General features: G+C 47.0%; 1 protein-coding gene across 3 annotated transcripts in view; it reads right to left on the bottom strand.

Moving 5' to 3' along the window:
* The window catches only part of PLAG1 (PLAG1 zinc finger), a 49,350-nt gene that overhangs the window by 15,495 nt on the left and 13,012 nt on the right, over window positions 1–20,843 (bottom strand). The window contains exon 2 of one of the 3 annotated variants that reach the window (XM_043880362.1): window positions 2,742–2,846. The exons of the other annotated variants lie outside the window; for them this stretch is intronic. The gene's annotated coding sequence lies outside the window, so the exon portion shown is untranslated. The remainder of the gene's footprint in view (window positions 1–2,741; window positions 2,847–20,843) is intronic. 3 annotated transcript variants of the gene reach the window in all.

Below are 20,843 nucleotides of genomic sequence, written 5' to 3' on the forward strand. Positions count from 1 at the left end.
TAGTATTGGCAACAGGAAATGAGCACACAATGATGCAAAAGAGAAGCAAAGATGCCAGAGAAAGAGCGAGAGCACGCCAAAAAATCTCAAGTACACCTGCATACAGAGTTAAGATTGCTTAATCAGTTTTATTTCTAGAGGTTTTCTTTTCTTTTTTTTTTTTTTTTTTGCATAAAGCATTCCCAAAATACTAGTGCTCAGGCTAGGATTATAAAGCAGGCGCCACAGGTCAGCTCAATCTGAAAACTGCACGTGTCTCAAATTGGGATGACTTGTTTCTCTGTTTTTCTTACCACTGACCCCTTAAATTCCTGGGGCAACAAGAAAAATGCTGGACACCAACTATAAAAATGTTCACACTGAACATTTGGAGGGCTGCCTCTGTGCATAGACAGTTAACAGCCTACTGCTATTAAAATGACAAATACAGCATCACCCAGGCTTCGAGTCTGACCCCCCCAAGCACGCACACTCAATCTGTCTATACGTTCAGAAAGAGTACACATGAAAACAAAAGGGGTAAGGAAAGAGTTTCACTAAGCTACAAAAGCTCGTGCAGAGAATTAGCTGTGAGCCATCTCAAAGTCGGGTGCACTGTGGATGTCGGCCTGTGCCGCGATACACGGCAAGGCACAGATGCTGGGAAGTGTGACCAGACAGCGAACCCACCGAGGAACCCACACCCAGGAAGTTTCCACCTGCGCCCTCACCTTGTCCTCCCCAGGTTGTGTCCGTGTGACTGTCTGGGGGCAAAATCACTTCGACTGATTCTTACCGAGTTGAAGGTGAATGGGATTCGTTCCAGGCAAGCCTGTTAAACCAGGGGCGGCCGCTGCCCCCGCCGCCAGAGGACCCCTGCCCTCCCACAGCTGTCACGATTAGAAGAGACCTGACAATTCTATTCCTTGACCAGTTTTACTTGAGATGGGGTGAACTTTTTTCAGAATGAAAATTTTCAGAACTCTATGTCTCTGAGATTCTTATGTCTAACACAGTGGGTCAAGTCCTTGTTGAAATGACCTGTCTCTCCCCCAGGACTGTAAATTCTTCTGCAGGGAGAGACCACAGGTCACCCCCTCCATATCCCTGGCACAATGCCAGATGCTGGATGAATGTGCGTGGACCACACTTGAGTCCCTTTAAGGAATTTCAGGAATCAAAGCAAGCAGGTGAACATGTTGTGGGGTTCCTGAAATTTCAAGTGAGTTTCAAAGCAAGCTGAGAAGACAAGCCCCACAGGAGGATGTTAGTTCTGACGCCGGGGTGGAGACCTAGTGAGCATTACAGCCGCTGGGAAGCCGTGGGTGTGGAAAGCTGTGGAGATGTGGGCACATCCCCTCGAGGCCTGCGGGTGACCCAACGGGCAGGGAGGTGCCCCTGGGCAGCACTAGGTTGGCCTGGACTTTCAGAACATTTCTGCCATTGAATGTTCGGCTCCATAGCTCTGTGAGTACATGCAACCTGTCTCCACTGTGATTTCCTATTGGGAAATCAATGGTTTTACGGGAAAGAAAAAGGAACCAAGTGAAATTCAAAACCCTTAACAGAGGATGTTCTTCCTGTGATCTTCAATGGGGGGATGACGTTGAAAATGTCAGGTAATTTTTGACTAGTTACAGATTAAGAGAAATGAGAAGGAAGAGAATCTGTGTGAACCGAGCTGGTGAAAGAAAAGAAAGTGAAAAGAAAGTGAAAGAAATGAAAAAAATTTTTTTTTCTAATTGCTCCAAAACAGCTTATTCAAAGCAAGTGTAAAAGTTACAATGAAATGGAGGAAAAAAAAAAATCCATAATCCATAACACTAGAAAACCATTAACATCTTAATATATAACTAAAAATATTTACAACATAGGAACGACTATATGTTTATTCTGACTTGATTTTTGTGCTGAGATTGGGGCATTTCAGCCAGATCAGTTTGTGGGCCTTTCATCTGATCAGAGCTCCTTCCCCATGAACTGTGAGACCCTGCCTGGCCCTTGGCCTCTGGCCATGTCCCCCTTTCCCAGGCGTGGCCCGCCTGCTGTTGGTGGAGTTCGGTGACTCAACCCCATCCTCTGGCGCTCGGCATGGCCATCTGTATCCTTCCCATCCCAGGGCTGAGGGCCCGGGCCCCTAAACCTCCATCCTGTATTCAAGGTCTTGCTGACAGACTTACCTGGTACCAAATCCACATGTGCCTCGATTTCCAAGTATGGCTACACCGTGATCTGAGCCACTGAGCTGCCCCTACAGGCTGCAGGCTCTAGCAGCCTGACTGTGTCCTCTTTCCAAGGTCAGCAAACTGCTGCTGTTCCACCGGGGTCCTTATTCTAGCATCTGCCGCATCCCACCTGGCAGGGCCAAGCCCTCTCCCCACCTGCTCGGAGGTACTCAGACCATTCCCAGTGGACAGAGAGAGATACAGTGGAAACTCTGGGCAAGACTTGGAGGAGGAAGAGTTTATCTGTGGGCTATTTGGGGAACGTGGACAAATAAGCTTTTGCAGCAGCTCTGCGTTTCGTGCACGAGACAAGGGAAAAATTGCTCGTTGCCAGGATTCCGATCCTTCTGTGAGACCGTAACTATTAACGAGGTCCTGTTGAGCACGATACATTTTGATGGATCTTAGAACAGTAAGTGGCATGCTTATTATGTGGCAGGCTTTCCAAAGCTTTTAATGTCGTATCTTCTATTATGAAGAAACTGGAATAAGCGATCACTTGGAAAGCCATGCCATATAATGATAAAAGCCACCTACCGGGGGCTCTGCTCCCAAGTCTAGCAAGGCAACCTTATTAATAGACCGTCACAGAGTGAGGCATTCTGGGTGCCAGTTACGGCCAACACACCACCAAGAGGCGACCTAAAAAGAAAAGAAGAGTTAGTCTCAAGTTCCAAAAGTCACACCAGCTTGGCTAACGGCACATGAACCACAGTGCTGTTCTTATTCATTACCACTTATTCGTATTTTGATACTTTAGTGGGAAATCTACCTCAGAATCTGTTAGGAACAAATGTGAATCAAAGAAAAATATTTATAGTACATGGAAAATGAAAAGTAAAACAATCAACATGCCTTGACTCATGCACTTTCCCCTTGAACCACCATGAAATTATCTAGGTTGTTCATGTTTTTAATTCAGTAAAATAGCCCAAGTTTACTGCCGTTTCTCAGAATTGCTGCTTATTTTCTTCACTTACATTCTAAACACATGCACTATTTTTGCTGCAACACATTTTTGAGAAAAACCTTTAGGGGTGCATATTTTGTTCCGAACAATAGGTGACGGAGAAATCCTGACGGATGAGTGTCTCCTCGTGGGCTGTGTGTTCTCGGGGAGGGGGGAGTGTTGAGGACAGCGTGCAAACCTAGAGCACCCCAGAAGTGGAGGTGGAACAAGGAGGACAAGTGGCACCCAGCCGCTGAGCTGGTCTTCAAGATCAGATGAGGCTGTCACTGGTTTTAAGGTGAATCTGCAGGTGGCGAGTTCATCATCAACAAAAAGAAAACCCCAAATGAACTCTGAAGCCTCCACTGTGTATCTTGTCCTCAGCTTCATTATACCGTGCCGGTGATGGAGACCTACGTCTATGGTGCTCACCACCAGGGAGAGAGGCACCACGCGCTTCATGCACAAATGATCGGCTTCACTCCCCTGGACCAGCGGTCAGAGTGCAACCATACGTAAGGCGGCATTAGCACGACAGATCGACAGCAAAGACAATATTACATGGTGTAAGCTAGGAACACCGAGGGTCAGAAAAGGAGAAGAATGCTACAGACTTGTGCTTGGAGAGTGTACAACAAAGAAGAAGAGGGGGTGTGGGGAGCACACTGGTAAGCCAGGACTCGGGTGACCAGTGCAGGCTATGTTGCAGGCCAAGGTGATCCCTGGCTGGAGTGGGGTGCAGTCATGGACATCATAAGGGTTCAGATGAGAGAAGTGCAGCGGTGTCCGAGGCCGGGGGCTCTTACACCCATGTACTGTGACGAGAAGCAAGTGTGAGACGGCTCTGAGAACAAGTACCGGGGAGATGGGGTGGATGCGGGGAGCAAAGGCGGTGCGGGGAGGAGAAGGGGCAAGGAGTGCCCGTCCCATGGGCTGCGGGGGACTGTGCTGGATGAGCACAGAGCTGAAAACCAGCAAGCAGCAGCCTCTCCCGAGAGAGGCCGCCTGTGTGCCCGACAGTATCAACACAGGAGATGAATGGAAGGTGGACAGACAAGCTCCTGACACAATGACAGGGTGAAACCAGGCCATCTGTCGGGGCGGGGTGGGGGGGGCGGTCGGGCAGAGCTTTGAGAAGGGCAAGGTGGCAAAACCCACAAAAAGACAGGACTGCTAAGAGTCCCAGAGCCACGCTGTACTCCTGCGCAGAGTTCGCCACTTAGGAATGATGGCATCAAGTTTCAGCAAGAAAGAGGGTGGACCAGGGAGTGAGGAGACTGGGGCCAGGAGTGGGCTCCCCTCAATCTGGGTGCCAGCGGAGGGACAGGAAGTGACCTCCAGGGAAGAGAGACTTCCTTTCAGAGCTTTGTACTGTAAGAGGAGAAAAATGGGAGGGCGGTGGCTGGTGGCGGTCAGGTGCCTGGCAGGAGAGACAGGAGAGAGCTGAGGTGCTGAGGATAGAGGGGAGGGAAGGGAGGGACAGAAGACAAGGCAAAACCATGCATGAGAAAGCAGAGAGGTTTTCATCCAAGGTGATTACAGATGTGGGAGAGACATACACTCGTCCTGGCAAGCTGTTAGGTTAAAGGGGTAAGGGGCGCGAGGAGCTGGCCTAACTTGGTCAGCGTCAGCAGAGCTAAGCAAGCGGGTGCTGTGCGTGGTTGGGATGAGGGAGAAGCAGGGTGCCCGGCCTGGGGCCAGTGGCCAAGGTCAGAGGGACGCTGCGGCAGACAAGAAGGGGGTGTCCAGAGCATCCTTGAGGCTTTTATATAAACAAACAAAACCTGCCATAAAAAATTAAATTTCTTACATAAGATACAAGGACGTGATGGACAGGGAGTATAACCAATATTTTATAATAATCTGAAATGGATTATAATCTATAAAAATAGTGAATTGCAAATTGTATTCCTTAACAAAACATTGTAAATCAACTACACTTCAAAAAAGAATTTAAAGATCAATTAAAAAAATTAAGTTTCTTAGCTGTTGCTGTCGGGAGTGTAAATTGTTGAAACTTTTCTGGAATATGTTGTAGAAATAGGTACTCAAAGCCTTTTTAGTGTCCACGTACGCTGATCTGATAAATATTTCTAAAAATGTAAGGAGAAAAACCGAGAAACAAAGATTTAAGTATAAGCATATTTGAAGCATATTTTAAGAATAAAATTTAAAAAAAGATAAATTGATAATGTCTAATAAAAGGGGTGAAGTAGGATATGTCTATGTGATAAAATAGTCAGCCATTAAAAACCTGGCATTTAAAAACAATGAATCACATGATTAAGCACCAATATAATGCTAAGAATTTTTAAAAGCAAGACACAGAATACACTACAATTCCAATTTTGTAAAGTACACACTTAGAACTACTCCCCATTCACCTCACAATACCCTTATATGTCACCTGCTAAGTTATTTCAAAAAATTAGCAAGATACAGACTATATTCTTCTTTTACAAATGTCTTACTTTTACAATTAGAAAAAAATAATTTTTACCTTCCCACCAAAAAAAGCTTTTTCAAATAATGATGCTGGGGAAAAAAAAAGAACTTGTATCCATACCTCATTCCATATACAAGTACATCATGGACAGAAACATAAAACCTAAAACTATAAAAATTCTGTGAGGAAACAGAATAAAGATTTTCTGACATTCAGTAAGTCAAAAATTCATTGGCTGCAACACTAAAAGCACAACCCATAAAGCAACAAACTGATCAATTAGACTCCATCAAACTTTAAAACTGCTCTTCCAAGAGACAATGTGAAGAGAATGAGGAGACAAGCCACAAGAAGACTGGAAGAAGAACTCGGCAAATGTTTGTGATAAAGAACCTGTATTCAGGATATACACAGAACTTCTCAAACTCAACAATAACAAAACCCAATTAAAAAAATGGGCAATGTTTGAACGGACATTTCAGCAATGAAGAAATAAGGATGACAAATAAGCACATTAAAAAATGCACACCATTGCTGGATCATGAGGGAAATGCAAATCACACCACAAGGACACACTGCCGTCTACATACTAGAATGACTACAATTAAAAAAACAACAACTGACCATCTGACTTTATCAAGTGCCGGTGAGGATGCAAGACAAATGGGACTCACACCACTGGCCGGAAGGTAAAAATGTACAATCACTTTTAACAAGTTTGGCAGTTTCTTAAGAAGTTAAATATGTGCCCAGCATGTGACACAGCCATTTCACACCTATGTGTGTACCCAAGAGACAAGAAAACACATGTCTGTCTGAAGATCTGAAAATGGATATTCAGAGCAGTCCTATTTGTCAAAGTGAAAAACTAGATACAACCCAAATGCCCATCAGCGTGTGAACAGATAAACAAGCTGCAGTAGATTCAAATAATGAACTAATCACCAGCAATGAGAAGGAATACAGTACTGATACACACAGTAACAGGATGAACCACAACATAATCAGGCTGCGTCAAAAGAAGTCAGGCAGAAAAATGGGGCATGTTACACGATTCCATTTATACACCATTCTAGGAAATGCAAGCCCATCTACAGTGACAGGAAACAGCTCGGCGGTTACTGGGGATGGGATGGGATGGGTCAGCAGCATTCACAGAAGGACATGAGCAAATCTTTGGGAATGACAGTCACGCTCCCTACGTTGTCTGTGCTGCTGGTTTCATGGCTACATCCCTGAGGTCACCACCTGGAGAACTGTGCACCTTAAATGCATGCTGTTTACCAGATACCAATTATACTTCACTGCTGCTGAAGTCGTGTTCGAATTTGTGACCCTATGGACTGTAGCCCGCCAGGCTCCTCTGTCCATGGGGGGGATCTTGCCTGGGATTCTCCAGGCAAGAATACTGGAATGGGTTGCCATTTCCTCCTCCAAGGGATCTTCCCGACCCAGGGATGGAACCTGTGTCTCTTGCATCTCCTGTATTAGCAGGTGGATTCTTTATCACTACTGCCACCTAAAGCTAATAAAAGAAGGCAAGTTTTCATACTGAGAGAAACTTAAAATTGATGAGTCTCAGAAACAAATCATCATATGAATTTGCTGGAGTCTGCAAAAAAACAAAACAAAAAACCTCCACTTTTCTGTGAAATGATAAACTCGTCAACTAAATTCTTCATAAATTCTTCCTCAAAATGACTAAAATCCTTCCTTCCCATTCAGAGGGGGGAAAAGAAAAAAAAAAAAAGATGAGCGGGATCCTGGGTTAACTGTTAGAGTCACATTCAGTCCTTACTAGAAAGGATAAGATGTCCAGGCGGTTTTCAGAGCTACATTCTCAGCTGTCGCCCTTGGAGGAAGCCAGCGAGGTTCACCTGTTTCTTGCACGCTGGCTGGCACATCACACTCGGTGATTTAGGGCCTCCGGGAATACACTCTGCCTGGAACTGAGACCTACACACAATAAATAGTTTGGGGCAGGTTCCATTTATCAAATACCAAAGGAAGCACTCGGTGGAGAGCCGCGATTCAGCCTGGGGATAGATCTTCTAAATATATTAATTAGTGGTAACCTTAAAAAGAAAGACGTGTCATGCTGACTGGGAGGCCTGCCTTTGATTAATTAAAAAAAAACAATAAAGGAACAGTTGAGCCAAGACAATCAAAGGAGTAGGTTATCAGTCAAGCACGGGCAGGTAGGGGGTCAGGAACTGCATGGTGGGTCTGGGTGACTTCAGGCGATTTGTTGCTTTTGGTAGCCAAGAGAGAAAGACAGGAGGAAGCTGGAGATGGTGGAGGAGTCCTGTAGGGGGCTGGACAGTTTAAATTATTCTAATTTAAAATTATCCTCAGTGTGGGTGCCTGTATAACATGTTCCCTCCCATCCCACTCCCATCCCCAGACAGTTTTAAATCATTCAACAAACAGCCAACCTCCGTGTGCTTGTGTGGTTTTCTGAAACAGAATTAAGTGGTGGTTTTCCTATCAGTTGTTTTAGGTTAGCATGTTTTCTTTTAAAGAAATGTGATCTTCCTTACTTAGAAACTCAGGCCGTTGCAGTGTTTGCTGATAGGTATCAATAATTAACAAAAAGGGGTTGACACCCATCAGCGTGAAGACTGAGGGTCCTCTCCCCTGAAGCCGCAGTCAGGACCCGGGGGGCTCCTTCTGCACAGGTGGGAGAGTGCCACCAGGCCCCCCACTCTCTGATAAGGACTGAGTGACCAGGGCTGTGTGTTTCCGTCAGCGTGACCAGTGTAGTCTGACGATCCATCGTCTTCACGATGCTCCTTCAGAACTCTGACTTGGAGAGGCCCTCAAAACACAGACTCTAACCCGGGTTCAGGGCCAAGAGTGTGGGGACCAGAGACACAGGCCCAAATTTCTGAGAGTCAGAACCAGGTCTGATCCTGCTGGACCCTTTCCTAAGGGCAGGATGGGACCATGTGGGCCTGTGAGCATTACCGTGGGGACGCAGCTAGATCTCTAGTGGGGTTCTCAGGGCTCAAGGTCCCTATTCGGTGGGTGACTCAGGAATCGGTGCTGACCCCAAATAGCTGGATGTGCGCTTAAAAATAAGGGTTCATTTTTTTTTTTCTCCCTCTTTACTGGCACAGGCTCCTATATAGAATCAGAGCTAACAGAATCTCTGAAGGACAGGCAGGGCAGGACTATGTGTGAAGAACTGTTCCGTCATATGTGGTGTGAGATGCATATGAAAACTGATACCTGTTGAAACAGCTTACTTTTAATTGTCTCTTCTAACTGTGGTAAAAAGATTATAACACACCTGTGAAAACAGTAAGATTACTACAAACCAGAGAAAACACCTACTTTATCCAGGTAAAAACTAAACCCAAATTCCTCACTGTGAACGCTGTGACATGGGAAAGCCTTGGTCACACAGCATCTCGAATTCGTCCCCTCCCCACATCCTCCTGAAACTGAAGCGGGCTTGGCAAGGGTTTGTGAACTGAATGCCATCTTGCAGAGCCAGGCTGGTGGAGGGATTAGGGACGGAGGGAAGGAGACGGCATTCCCATGTGTCCTCAGCTAAGTCTGACACAATGAAGATGGCTGCAGTCTTGGACAGTAACTTCCCATGGTCTCAAAACAAACAACGTGTGTTTTCTGAGGTTTCTAAGTGATCACATTTGCATTATTCTCACACTCCTGCTCACCCTTTGCAGAGGAAATGTTTCTAAACATCTTTGCGACTCCATGGACCACGGCCCATGGGGCTCCTCTGTCCATGGGATTCTCTGGGCTAGAATACTGGAGTGGGTTGCCATTCCCTTTGCCAGGGGATCTTCCCCACTCGGGGATTGAACCCAGGTCTCCTGCATTGCAGGCAGATTCTTTACTGTCTGAGTCACCAGGGAAGCCCTGGTGTTTAGACGCAATTTTAACTAAATGCATTTACACCGGGCTGACCTTGTCAAACAGCTCTCTCCAGCAAATGCGGTGTTTGCCAAATTTATCTACAGGCACCTGCCACAATCCTGGACTTGCTTGTTTTGTTTTTCAAAAACTTTACTGGTATTGATGAATTGGGAGTTTGGGATTAGCAGATGCAAACTATTATATATAGGATGGACAAACGACAAGGTCCTACTGCAGAGCATTTTCAACATTCTATGATAAGACATAATGGAAAAGAATGTGAAAAAGAATATATATACACATACATAACAGAAGCACTTTGCCGTACAGTAGAAACTCACACAACACTGTCAATCAATTATACTTCAATAAATTTTAAAAGTAAGTTATAAAAAACTTTACTGGCACTGATTCTATCATTAATGCCCTGATGACCCAGAGACCTACGCATGGATTTCTCCATGTATTGACCTACGCCATACTAACACGCCTCACGGCCTTTCTGGACCTAAATATCCTTAACTGTAAAAAGAGCACAGTCAGTTCCAGATTAAGTAGGCTAACAGGACGTAAGGTCAAAGTGGCCACAGAAACTCATGGTGAAGACAAAACGTGTCACAGCAGTGCCCTGATGGGTGACCCTTCTGCTTTCTGAACTGAAGCCCACTTAGATAACAAAAAAGTCAATCCATGCTGGGGGCGAGGGGGGAAGGAGCCTTCGGGGGTGACAAAAGACAGCAGAGAGACTCTTGGGTCTGCCTCTAGTGGGGTCCCTGGCGAGGCCGCAGAGAAAGTTCCTCAGAGCCAAGATCCCGCCTCTTCTCATCTGTTTCCACATCCCCGCTACCTAGAATGGGGGGTGCACCAAGGAGGTGCTCACGTCTGTGCTGAAGGCATAGGAGGAGGCAGAGAAGGGAGGCGGGGGGAAGCTGTCCTCCTGTTGGCCACGTGGACCTGTGGAGGGGTACGGCTGCCCACCCTACTTGATCTCCCTTTGTGAGCAATGAGGAACTGGCTGAGCATGTAAATGAAACTCCCTTGGGTTCCCTTGGGGCCCAGCGGCCAGGAGCACCTTGCCGGGGTTCCTGGCTGGGCCCACCCTCACCGGACACCGGGACGCTGCAGTCACTGTGCCACCTGGTGGCCAGGCCGAGAACGTCCATCCTCCTCAACAGAGGAGAGTGGCCCCCACCTGCACAGGACCTGGAAAGGGCTGTCCAAACACACTTCTGGATAAACACACCCGACTACATCTACAACAGGTCACCAGTAAGGACCCCCTGGATGGCACAGGGAACGCCACTCAGTACTCTGTAGTGACCTTTATGGGGAAAGAATCTAAAAAAGAGTGGATACATGTATATACATGTGTAACGGAGGCACTTTGCTATATAGCAGAAACTAACATGGGGCTTCCCAGGTGCTGGTGGTGAAGAACACGTCTGCCAACACAGAAGACATAAGAGACATGGGCTTGATTCCTGGATCGGGAAGATCCCCTGGAGGAGGAAATGGCAACCCACTCCAGTATTCTTGCCTGGATAAGTTCACGGACAGAGGAGCCTGGAGGGCTACAGTCCACTGGGTTGTAGAGTCAGAGACAACTGAGTCCGCATGCACACATGTAGCCTATTTTATACATGATAGTTTGTACCTCTTAATGCCTACCCCCGTATGGCCCCTCCTGCTTCCCTTTCCCTATGGGTACCCCAGAGCAGTGAGCCCAGCACGGGCTGACAGGAAGGGCGGACACTGGTCACATGGGCAGAGGAGGGGAGAATACCCCCGAGGAGGACGTGGCATCTCACATCACTCCAGCGCAGGTTTTGTTAAACGTTGTGGTTGTGCCTGGCCCTCAGTCTTGCCTGCGTAGTTCTGCCTCAGGGTGGAAGGACCTCTCTCCACTCATCAAGTCTTCTGCCAGGGAAGCTGCTGTTGTTGTTCAGTTGCTAAGTTGTGTCCGACTCTTAGTGAGCCCATGGACTGCAGCACGCCAGGCTCCCCTGTCCTTCACGATCTCCCGGAGTTTGCTCAGATTCATGCCGAGAAGAACTCCACATAACTCGCATCAGCCTCAACCTGACCGATTCCTTCAGGGCAGTGAGTAAAACCTGCCAACGTGAGAATGGGCACAGGAGACCAGACTGCTGTCCTTGGGGAATTTCAGCAGTTTGGGGCTGTGGGGGGACCCAGAAGGGAGGAACATGACCGAGGCAGGGCCAGGAGCGGCCACACCATGTCACCAAGGCACGGTGGGGGCAGGCCTGGGGCTCAGCTGTTACTTCAACACTACACATGCAGCCGCGGAGTCACCTGGTCGCAGAGGCGAGCAGTTCAAGGAATGATGACACGTGGCAAAGTGTTATGCAAATAGGAGGTATTTTCAGGATGTACTGTGATTTCAGAGTATCCTGATTATGATGTTTGAATATTTCTAATACTTGAGACTTCTAACTGACATCCCCTCCACAGTTAATAATGCAAGACACCAAAAGAGGCACCCATCTGGATCCTTATTTTTTTAAAAAAGGAATTTGGGGTAATGTGAATAATTACTCCCTTAATTTATGTGCTTTGCAAATTCTAACTCAGAATTTGGCAGGTGAGTTTCTCCCACCTCATCCTACCATGAACTTGAAGTATCTTTCATTTAAACCAAAACATCAATGATCTGAAACAAAGGGAGAGGACAGAAAGGAGGAACACAAGTCCTGAGCAGCCCAAGAAGGTGTCCCACATCCTCGCATATCACACACTGCACTGTGGAGGCAGGTGTTGGGCCTTCCCACACTCAGGGCCAATCTCTCAGGCAAAAAACCCCAACAGGTTGGGTTGCTGAGATTTTTGGTGCAGAGAAGATTAGAAACCTCAGGTGTCAAAGACAAATTAATAATGGTTGCAGTGGGGGGACTGCTAAGCATGGGCAAGATAATGAAACATAAATATACACAAGAGAAATAAAAAAGCATAGACTGTGGTCATGACCACGCTGGGCAGAGCTAAGGAAATGACCACTCCCAGGTACTACGGGCAACTTCCAGAAGTCAAACTGGCCACACAATGGCCAAGTAAAAGAAGGCATTTACCATTTTCTCCACTCATTTCACACCTGAGAGTTTACCTGAAGAAAACATGAGACACACATAATGATTTATGCACAAGACCATCCCTCACTGCATCAAGTGAAGACTAGACATAAGCTACCTGGCCGACCACAGGGAAGGCTAAGTACACATGGTGCTCATTCAAAGGATGCTCTGAATTCAAAGACGCTCCTTCAAAGGAGCCTAGCTTCTGAGGTGTATGTAGAAGTAACACAAAAGTATGCAGGCAATAACCTTTATACAGTATTAGCACAGACAATGAAGAAGGTCCCAATTTACAAAAGTATTAACACAGGTTCAAAGAAAAATTATACTAGAAGGAAATATCTGTCAGTGCTGATCATCACTGTTGATGATGTGAATATCAACGTTCCACCAGAAATAAGACAGCACATATCTAGATTTACTATACGTATATCAATGTCATTCTTACTGCTTATAGCACTTCATTCAAAATTTACTTCTTCAACATTCCACCTTCCCCACTTTTGTTTTTCTGGGAGACTTTTTAATGTGTTTGGATGCAGAAAGCAGAACCTGTTTCTCACATAAAATGAGGCACGTCAACCAACAGGGATGCAATTAACAAAATACAGACTTGTGGGAAACTCTACAGGACAAAATCAAACAAAACCCCAAAAAATCAGTTCTTCAAGAAAATTTTAAGGGGAAAAAAAAAGGAAGAGGTAACCTATAGACCAAAATAGGCTTGAGAGACATGTCAACTGACTATATAAACAGGTCTTACTGGATTTGAATCATGCAGATTAAAAAAAAAAAAAAACTGCGAGAACTGGGAAGAACGGAACACTGTATTTGATGACATTAAGGCATTACTGTCCTTTTGGAGCATGACGGTTGTATTGTAACTATATCTTTAAAAAGAGTGTACGTTTCAGAATTACTTACCAAAACTATACGAGTGATGGGAAATAATTCTGTATTAGATTAGTGGGCAGGAGAAAGGGTGGGCGTGGGTAGGAGGACCACCCTGTCCCCCACAGAGGTGGTAACTGCTGAAACTGGTCATGGATAGATAAGGATGCATTCTACTGTTCTCCCCACTTTAGATTTTTCAGTATTTTTGACATACTCTATAACAAGTTTTACAAAACATCTCTAAATGCAGCCCTAAACTTAACCTCCACAATAAATCTGTATGGAATGTACTACAAATTCCATGTGCTGTGTGTGTGCTCAGTCATTTCAGTCGTGCCCAACTCTTTGCAACTCCATGGACTGTAGCCCACCAGGCTCCTCTGTCCATGGGATTCTCCAGGCAAGAACACTGGAGTGGGTTGCCATCTCCTTCTCCAGGGGATCTTCGTGACCCAGGGATCAAACCAGCGTCTCTTGTGTATAAACTCTCATGGGTGCTCAATAAAACCCAGCTGACGATGATGAAGTCAGAAAAGATAATATACACATGCAGTTTCTGACTCACAGCTTCTGTGAAGGAATCGTATCTGAAACCCTGACATATGGTCACAGGCCAACCAGCCGCTCTACATGCGCTGCTGAAGCCAGGCAATTACCACTTGAAGCTTGAGAGGATGTAAAACTAATAGAAACAAATACCTTTATTAGTCATGGCCCTTCAACTGTGTACATTATTTTCCACAAATAAATATTCTGAGAGAGGGTTTTCATGATTCAGTCTTTCAAACAATCATTTAGCATACAATGGCTGGGTCATTTTTAACTGTAATAAGAGTGAAGGCTAAATCAGTCTAGCAAGATCAGAGAACCATGTCTGGCTGGGAAGGGGCTGAACACGGAGGGATGGAGGTGGTGGGCACCTCACAGGGGATGGGCCCCAAGTCACGGAGCGAGTCAATGGACCGGCACCCAGGGGAGCATCACACAGAGGAGGGGGATGGCGAGCACCTGCCAGGCTTGGCAACAGGGTGGGCCTGTGTGCAGGGCGTATGCACGCACTTTCTCACACACATGGGAGCCCAGAGTGGCGAGGTTTGAGAAAGGAGGTGAGGCCAGGAAGGTCTGAAGGAAAAGAGGACAGTTGGATGGAGGGAGGTGGCAGAGTCCAGCTTCCAACAGCCTGGCCTGGAGAATCCTGAACATCTCCACTGGCAGAGAATCAGAACCAGTGGGGTAAACATCTATCCATCTTCAGTGGGACGAGAAAAGAGATGGTGAGCCTCAGGCAGGACAGCAGAGCTGCCCAGCAGCCAAGAGAAGGGATTTGGGGGCAGATAATGTTAGGGGATTCTTTATCACTAGCGCCACCTGGGAAGCCCATACCATAAGGTTGGTGGTAGGGGAACAGGCTGTTGACAAGCAAGCCTGACAGACCAGTCTTCTCGGTGATCTTAGCGTAAAGTTACCTCATGTCTACTATAAATTCTAATAGCAATCTCTATTAGAGTATGAGCTACTAACAGATTAGTATTAATTAGAACATAAAACAGATATTCCTACTCTATCAAATACTGAGTATAAATAAAAGGAAAATACTAATCACTTAATAAATTAATATTAGTTTATTAATAGACTACCAGACTCTTAGAAATAGGTGGCACTAGTGGTAAAGAACCTGCCTGCCAATTTAGGAGACATAAGAGACACAGGTTCGATCCCTGGGTCGGGAAGATCCTCAAGCCACTCCAGTAGTCTTGCCTGGAGAATCCCATGGACAGAGGAGCCTGGCGGGCTACAGTCCATAGGGTTGCAAAGAGTCGGACAAAACTGAAGCAACTTAGCAGCAGCAGGCTCTCAGAGGTCCTGGTTCTATGGCAGAACTATTAACACCGTCACCACTACTAGGGAGAGGTCCACAGGGCCGTCAGACAATGAGAGTCACTGGAGCACGTGTGCGAACCAGGGGCCACGCGGAGGCTTCTTCAGGCACTATCTCATTTAGTCTTTGGTTACTTAACTTCTCCCAGCCTCCTCTTCCTCTCCCACTCGGAACTCAGATGAGCTCAGCAACCATCTACAGGGCTGTGATGAGGCTTAAAGGAGTTGCCAGGTGGGAGCGTGCCAGCGAGAGCGCAGTGAGCACTCGGTAAAGGTAACAGCAGGTGATGCGCTCCCCACGGAACCTTCCCACCCCTGGACCACGCTGTGAGGGGGCAGCAGTGCAGGCAGGTGCTCCGGGTGTAGGAGGCCACTCGACCTGACATCAGGAAGACAGGGGGTCTGGCTGGGGGCAGGCATCCAGCCGGGAGGGGAGACCCTGGAGGAGTACTGGATGGGTGCGAAGCTGGACTGAGACCCAGCTTTGATGGTTTCAGCTCAGGAGTGGACATCTTCCAAGAGCTCGAGGGTGAGGGCAGATTTTATGACAAATAAGACCTAGGTCCACGAATGGGCAACATGGACGCCCCTACTCAAGTCCAAGCCCGCTGTGTGCTGGGGCCAGGAGAGGCTGGGACTCATGGGTTAGAGTCTGGGCACACCCAAGATTCTGAATCCTACTCTCAAAACTCGGGAGATGGGTGTGATGACATGGACATTATGCTCAGAGAAAAACAACTTGAATGGGGCTATACTGCAGTTTGGTCCTTTAATGAGAGTTAAAGGACTGAGGTCTGGCCTTTTGCGTGGAGCTGTGACCTGAGGGTGGCCTAGAGGGTCAGGTCCTCTGAGTGGTCGAGAGATAATGTCTGTTCAGATTCTCTCTGGACAAACCCACAGGGCATCAGGACACATCACCCCAACCCTGGAGATGGGCACAGAGAAGGTGCAGAGGGGGCCTGTGTGTGCCCCTGCTCATGTCTGCCTCTCCCCTCATGGTGTGCGCACGCCTCTCCCCACCCCACCTCCACGTGTGCACGCAGTGTACGGACACGTGTGTCCTGTGCCAACTCCCTTCTCCACTGCTTGTCTTCCTCTCCCGATCGGGGCTGCAGCCACCCGTCTCCACTCCTGGTGTGCGTCTCTCTCTCCCCTCTGGGTGTCCATCTCCTGCAGTGCACGTGTCTCTCCCTGGCTCCGGATGCCGGGGCGGGTGTCCAGCTTCTCCTGGGTGCAGAGGGGCCTCTCCATCCCTATGCCCCAGGGCGGGTGTCTCCCTTCACATCCTGTTGCGGGTGTGACTCCCCCACTTCCTGTGTGGGTCTCCTTCTGTCCCCACAAGTGAGTGCCCCATGCCACAGTGGCCTGTACCCCACCATTTCTGAGTGTCTGTCCCTCCCCCCCACCTGTCTTCTGGACATGTGTCACTAAGTCACTCACCCCGACCCCGTGGGAGCGTGTATCCCTCCCCACCGTATGTCTGTCCCCTCCCTGGCCTGAGCCGGGTGCGCCCTCAACCCTCCCCCTCTCCCCTCCTCTCTCTCTGCAGAACTACAGACGACAGTCATAGACATGGAGACACACACCCAGGGTATGTGTCTCCCTTGGACTGCTGTGGGTGTGTGTCTCCCGGGGACTATGGGTCCCCCCGGCTCCAGGTGTGTGTACATCCTCCCCAAGCCTGTCGCCTGTGCCCGTCCTTCTCTGGGGTGCGTGCGTTTGTCTCTGCGGCCTGGCTACAAGGCTGGCCTGCTGGTGGTGGGCAGCGGTCTGTCTGCACACAGTAGGAGGGCCCAGGCGTGGGGCGGGGGGGCCCATGGGTGAGATGGCTGCTTACCGTCTCCTCCCTCCCACCTGGCGGAGTCTGGCAGGATCCCTGGCCTTTGGTGGGCCTTCTGTCAATCTGCGAGCTGAACAGGAGACAGAACAAATTGTCCTGTACGAGGACGTGGATGTGGAGATGGCCTAGGCCTGAAGTCCTGGTGGGGTGAGGGGGCAGGAGACTTGAGGCCGTCCCCACCAGGCTGCGGGGCAGGCCCGGGGCAGGGAGCTTCTCTGTGACTTGGGGAGGGGACGGAGGAAGGGGGCTTGGAGCAGGCCAGATGCTGGGGGTTCACGATGAGAGGACGGAGCAGAGGGGTGAGAAGGAGACCCAGGGAAGAAGGGGCATCACGCCACTGCAGTCCCAGCTCTGAACCATGGGGTTGCTCCATAACAGTGAGGACTGGTCTATCCTGACCCCAGTCTTCCCTCTCAGCCTCACTGACTAGTAGTCCGCTCATTCACCATGCCCTAGGCCCCAGTTCCAGGACAGTACCCAGTGGGCGCTGCAGGCCGAGGCCCTCATCATTCCCTTGTTCTTGGCTGGATGTGTCGTCCCCCCCCCCCCCCCCCCCGCCCAAACTCCCTGCTCCAGGACCACTTGAATCCTCCTACTCTTCCCTTACATTTCCACTTGGTTTGGTATCTCTACAACAGAAGTACTAAACCTACAACAGAAGTTCCAACTCAACGCAGAAAAGACAGTTTCCTGACCAGGGGCCTGAAAGAACAGTGGGGCCGTAAATAAGACAACTGAGGTCTGAGATGCCTGCTGGCTAGGTCCAAGCGGCCCTGAGAATGAAGGTCTGGAGCTGGCTAGTGAGAATGGGCGTGGTGATGGAGATCTGAGCCATTCTCGCAGCAGTGGATCTACCACGCCAAATCTGGGTCATATTAACATTTTTGTGACTCTAGTCTCACACCTGTAGGCTCAGTTCATTCTGGGTTCTGAATCGACTTCATTTTCCGAATACCCTCCATTGCTCAAGAACCTGCAGTGCCATCTACAGCGCAGACTGCAGGTTCCTCAGTCTGTGGGCGAGGTGGTTCACGGCAGGCCCCAGCACACCTTTCCAGTTCCACCTGGCCCTGCTCCCCACCATGGCACCCCCTCCAGGTGGACTGGTCCTCTTGGAGACTGCTGACAAGCACACTTCTGCCCCCTAAACCCTCCTGAAACCATTCGCTCTACCGGAATGTCATCCCTCCTTCTGTCTATTCCCAAATCATACCTTGTGCAAAGCCCACCTCCAGGGTCACCTCTCCCCTCCCTTGAAGATCTAGGTTTTAATGTCCATCATTCACTTGGCATTTTAAAACATACTGCTTGGTAGCATCTCTTTCATATATCAACCTATTATCTGAAAGGCAATTAAAAAAAAAAAGACAAGGAAAAAGGAAAGGCCAACATCAGTACCCTTAGAGGCGTAGGAGCTACTCTCCCCACTTCTGGCTCTCATTTAGAGAAAGCATAAAGAAATTTCAAAAAAAAAAAAGAGATGGTTTGAGATGGGACTTAACATTAGAGTAGCCAAGAGGTGGACAGGTGTATGAGAAAAGCATTGCATGGAGACCGGACAAAGTCAAGAAACGGCCGCCATCAAAGGTAGCATGTGTCTCTAACTCCCGAAACTTACAGAGATAAGCACATGCTAACAAGATCTGGAATTCGGAATTAACAGACATAGACGAGCGTACATAAGACAGGTGAACAAGGACCAAGGGGGCAGCACAGGGAACTATGATCAATATCCTGGGATAACCTACATGGACAAGAATCGGAAAGAGAATACATACATATAAAACTGAATCACTTTGCTGCACACCTGAATCACTGTTCATCAACTAAATTTCAACTGTTTTTGTGACCCCATGGACTGCAGCATGCCAGGCTTCCCTGTCCTTCACTATCTCCCGGAGTTTGCTCAAATTCATGTCCACTGAGTCAGTGATGCCACCCAACCAACTCGTCCTCCGTCACCCCCTTCTCTCTTTGCCCTCAATCTTTCCCAGCAAAAATTTAAAAAAAAAGAGATTTTGAACTTGACTTGGAATTTTGCAGTAGTTGGAATGGCACCACATATTGCATAACGTTCTTTCAATTCTCCTGAGTGGTAAAATCGTCAGTGACGGTTCTAATCTGGGAAGCTTAACATCTGAAATTAACCAAACTAAACAGTATGTCCAATTATGATATATGATTACATTATTTACTGAACTAAAACTAGCCAAACATTAAAAAAGAGATGTTCATTATTCTGATATCAGAAGGCTTTGCTATAAATGTGTTTGAAAGCAAAGATTAGTAAAACTGTATCAATTTAAGGTCATTAAAAAAGTTTAGGTGTACATCTTTAAAAATCTCCCTTAACTTAGTAAATTCATAAAAAAATTTCCCCCTCATCTATAACTTTTAAAAGTATCTAGACAAGCAGTACTTTCTAATTGAAGTTACTCAGTATCAACTACACGACTGAAAATTTTAGCTTTGAGACAAATTGATTTTTAAAATAAGTCCTCAATATGGAGATAATTCAGGTTTACTCTCTAGCAAATTAATATACTGAGCTTCTATGACCTGTACAGTCTAGAGACTTGCTCATCAAAAGTAACAATTTCAGTTTCTGAAGTCATTACTGTTCCTTGCATACACATTACGCTTGCACTTCCTATCTCACAAGATTGCAGTAAAAATTAAATGAGATAATATAGGTGAAAACAGAGATTGCTACCCAGGTGAACTACTTTATCGCTGGTGTGCAGTATTGATACTCAAAATATTTGGGGTGATATAATTTAAAAGTCATCTTGTCTAATGATTCAGGGAATAATTTAACCAATCAAATTTAGTTTCTTTTTCTTTTAAACAGAAACAGTCTCTTTTGTGCTCATTTTTGGTTTTGCTTTTGCTAGGAAGAACTTTTAACTAAAACTTGGCTAAAACAAAACATCTTATAATATTTCTCAACTTTGAAGGATCAAACCCTCTGCTTTCACATTTCACCAATTTCAAGCTATTTTGAAATTACTAGTACAATCCACCTTGTTTTAGTGAAGTGACGGATGAAACAGATAAAGGTATTTGTCTTTTAAAAATCCCCCAAATTTCATTTTTGGCAACTGAATACCATATTTCTGAATTGTGTAACCTTTAAAAGTCTAGATTTAGTACAGCACTAAACACAGGGCAGAGTATACTAAAATATCTTTAAAATTTATTGTAATATGCATGTTCATTCTCCCGAAATACTTTTGGACACTATCGCTTCATAAAACACACACACACACACACACACACACACACACACACGGAAAATTAGTGCAGACAGGACCGAGGCACTGCCATACACAGGGTGGCAGCACTGAGAGCAAATACGTGCAAACAGCAGAACACTTGGGAGGGCCCGTGCAGGCACACAAGTGCGCCTGAAATCTGATTATGAAAACACTTCTTAGACACACGGGTATTATGGTTTTAATTAAGAAATTCCTTTTAATTCTGGCAGAGGTATCATGCCTTTTAGAAAGGCTCTTATGAGTCAGCCCCTGAATATGATCAACTGCCCTTCTCTCAAAACAAATTGCTTTCTCTTCCTCTTCCTGCACTGGCTGATAATAGGTGAAATGAGTATGATGAAACTGAAGCACCACATCAGATCCAATGCTTAAGCACACCA

The sequence above is a fragment of the Cervus elaphus genome, chromosome 21 (assembly GCF_910594005.1).
Source record: "Cervus elaphus chromosome 21, mCerEla1.1, whole genome shotgun sequence".
Classification (NCBI taxonomy): domain Eukaryota; kingdom Metazoa; phylum Chordata; class Mammalia; order Artiodactyla; family Cervidae; genus Cervus; species Cervus elaphus.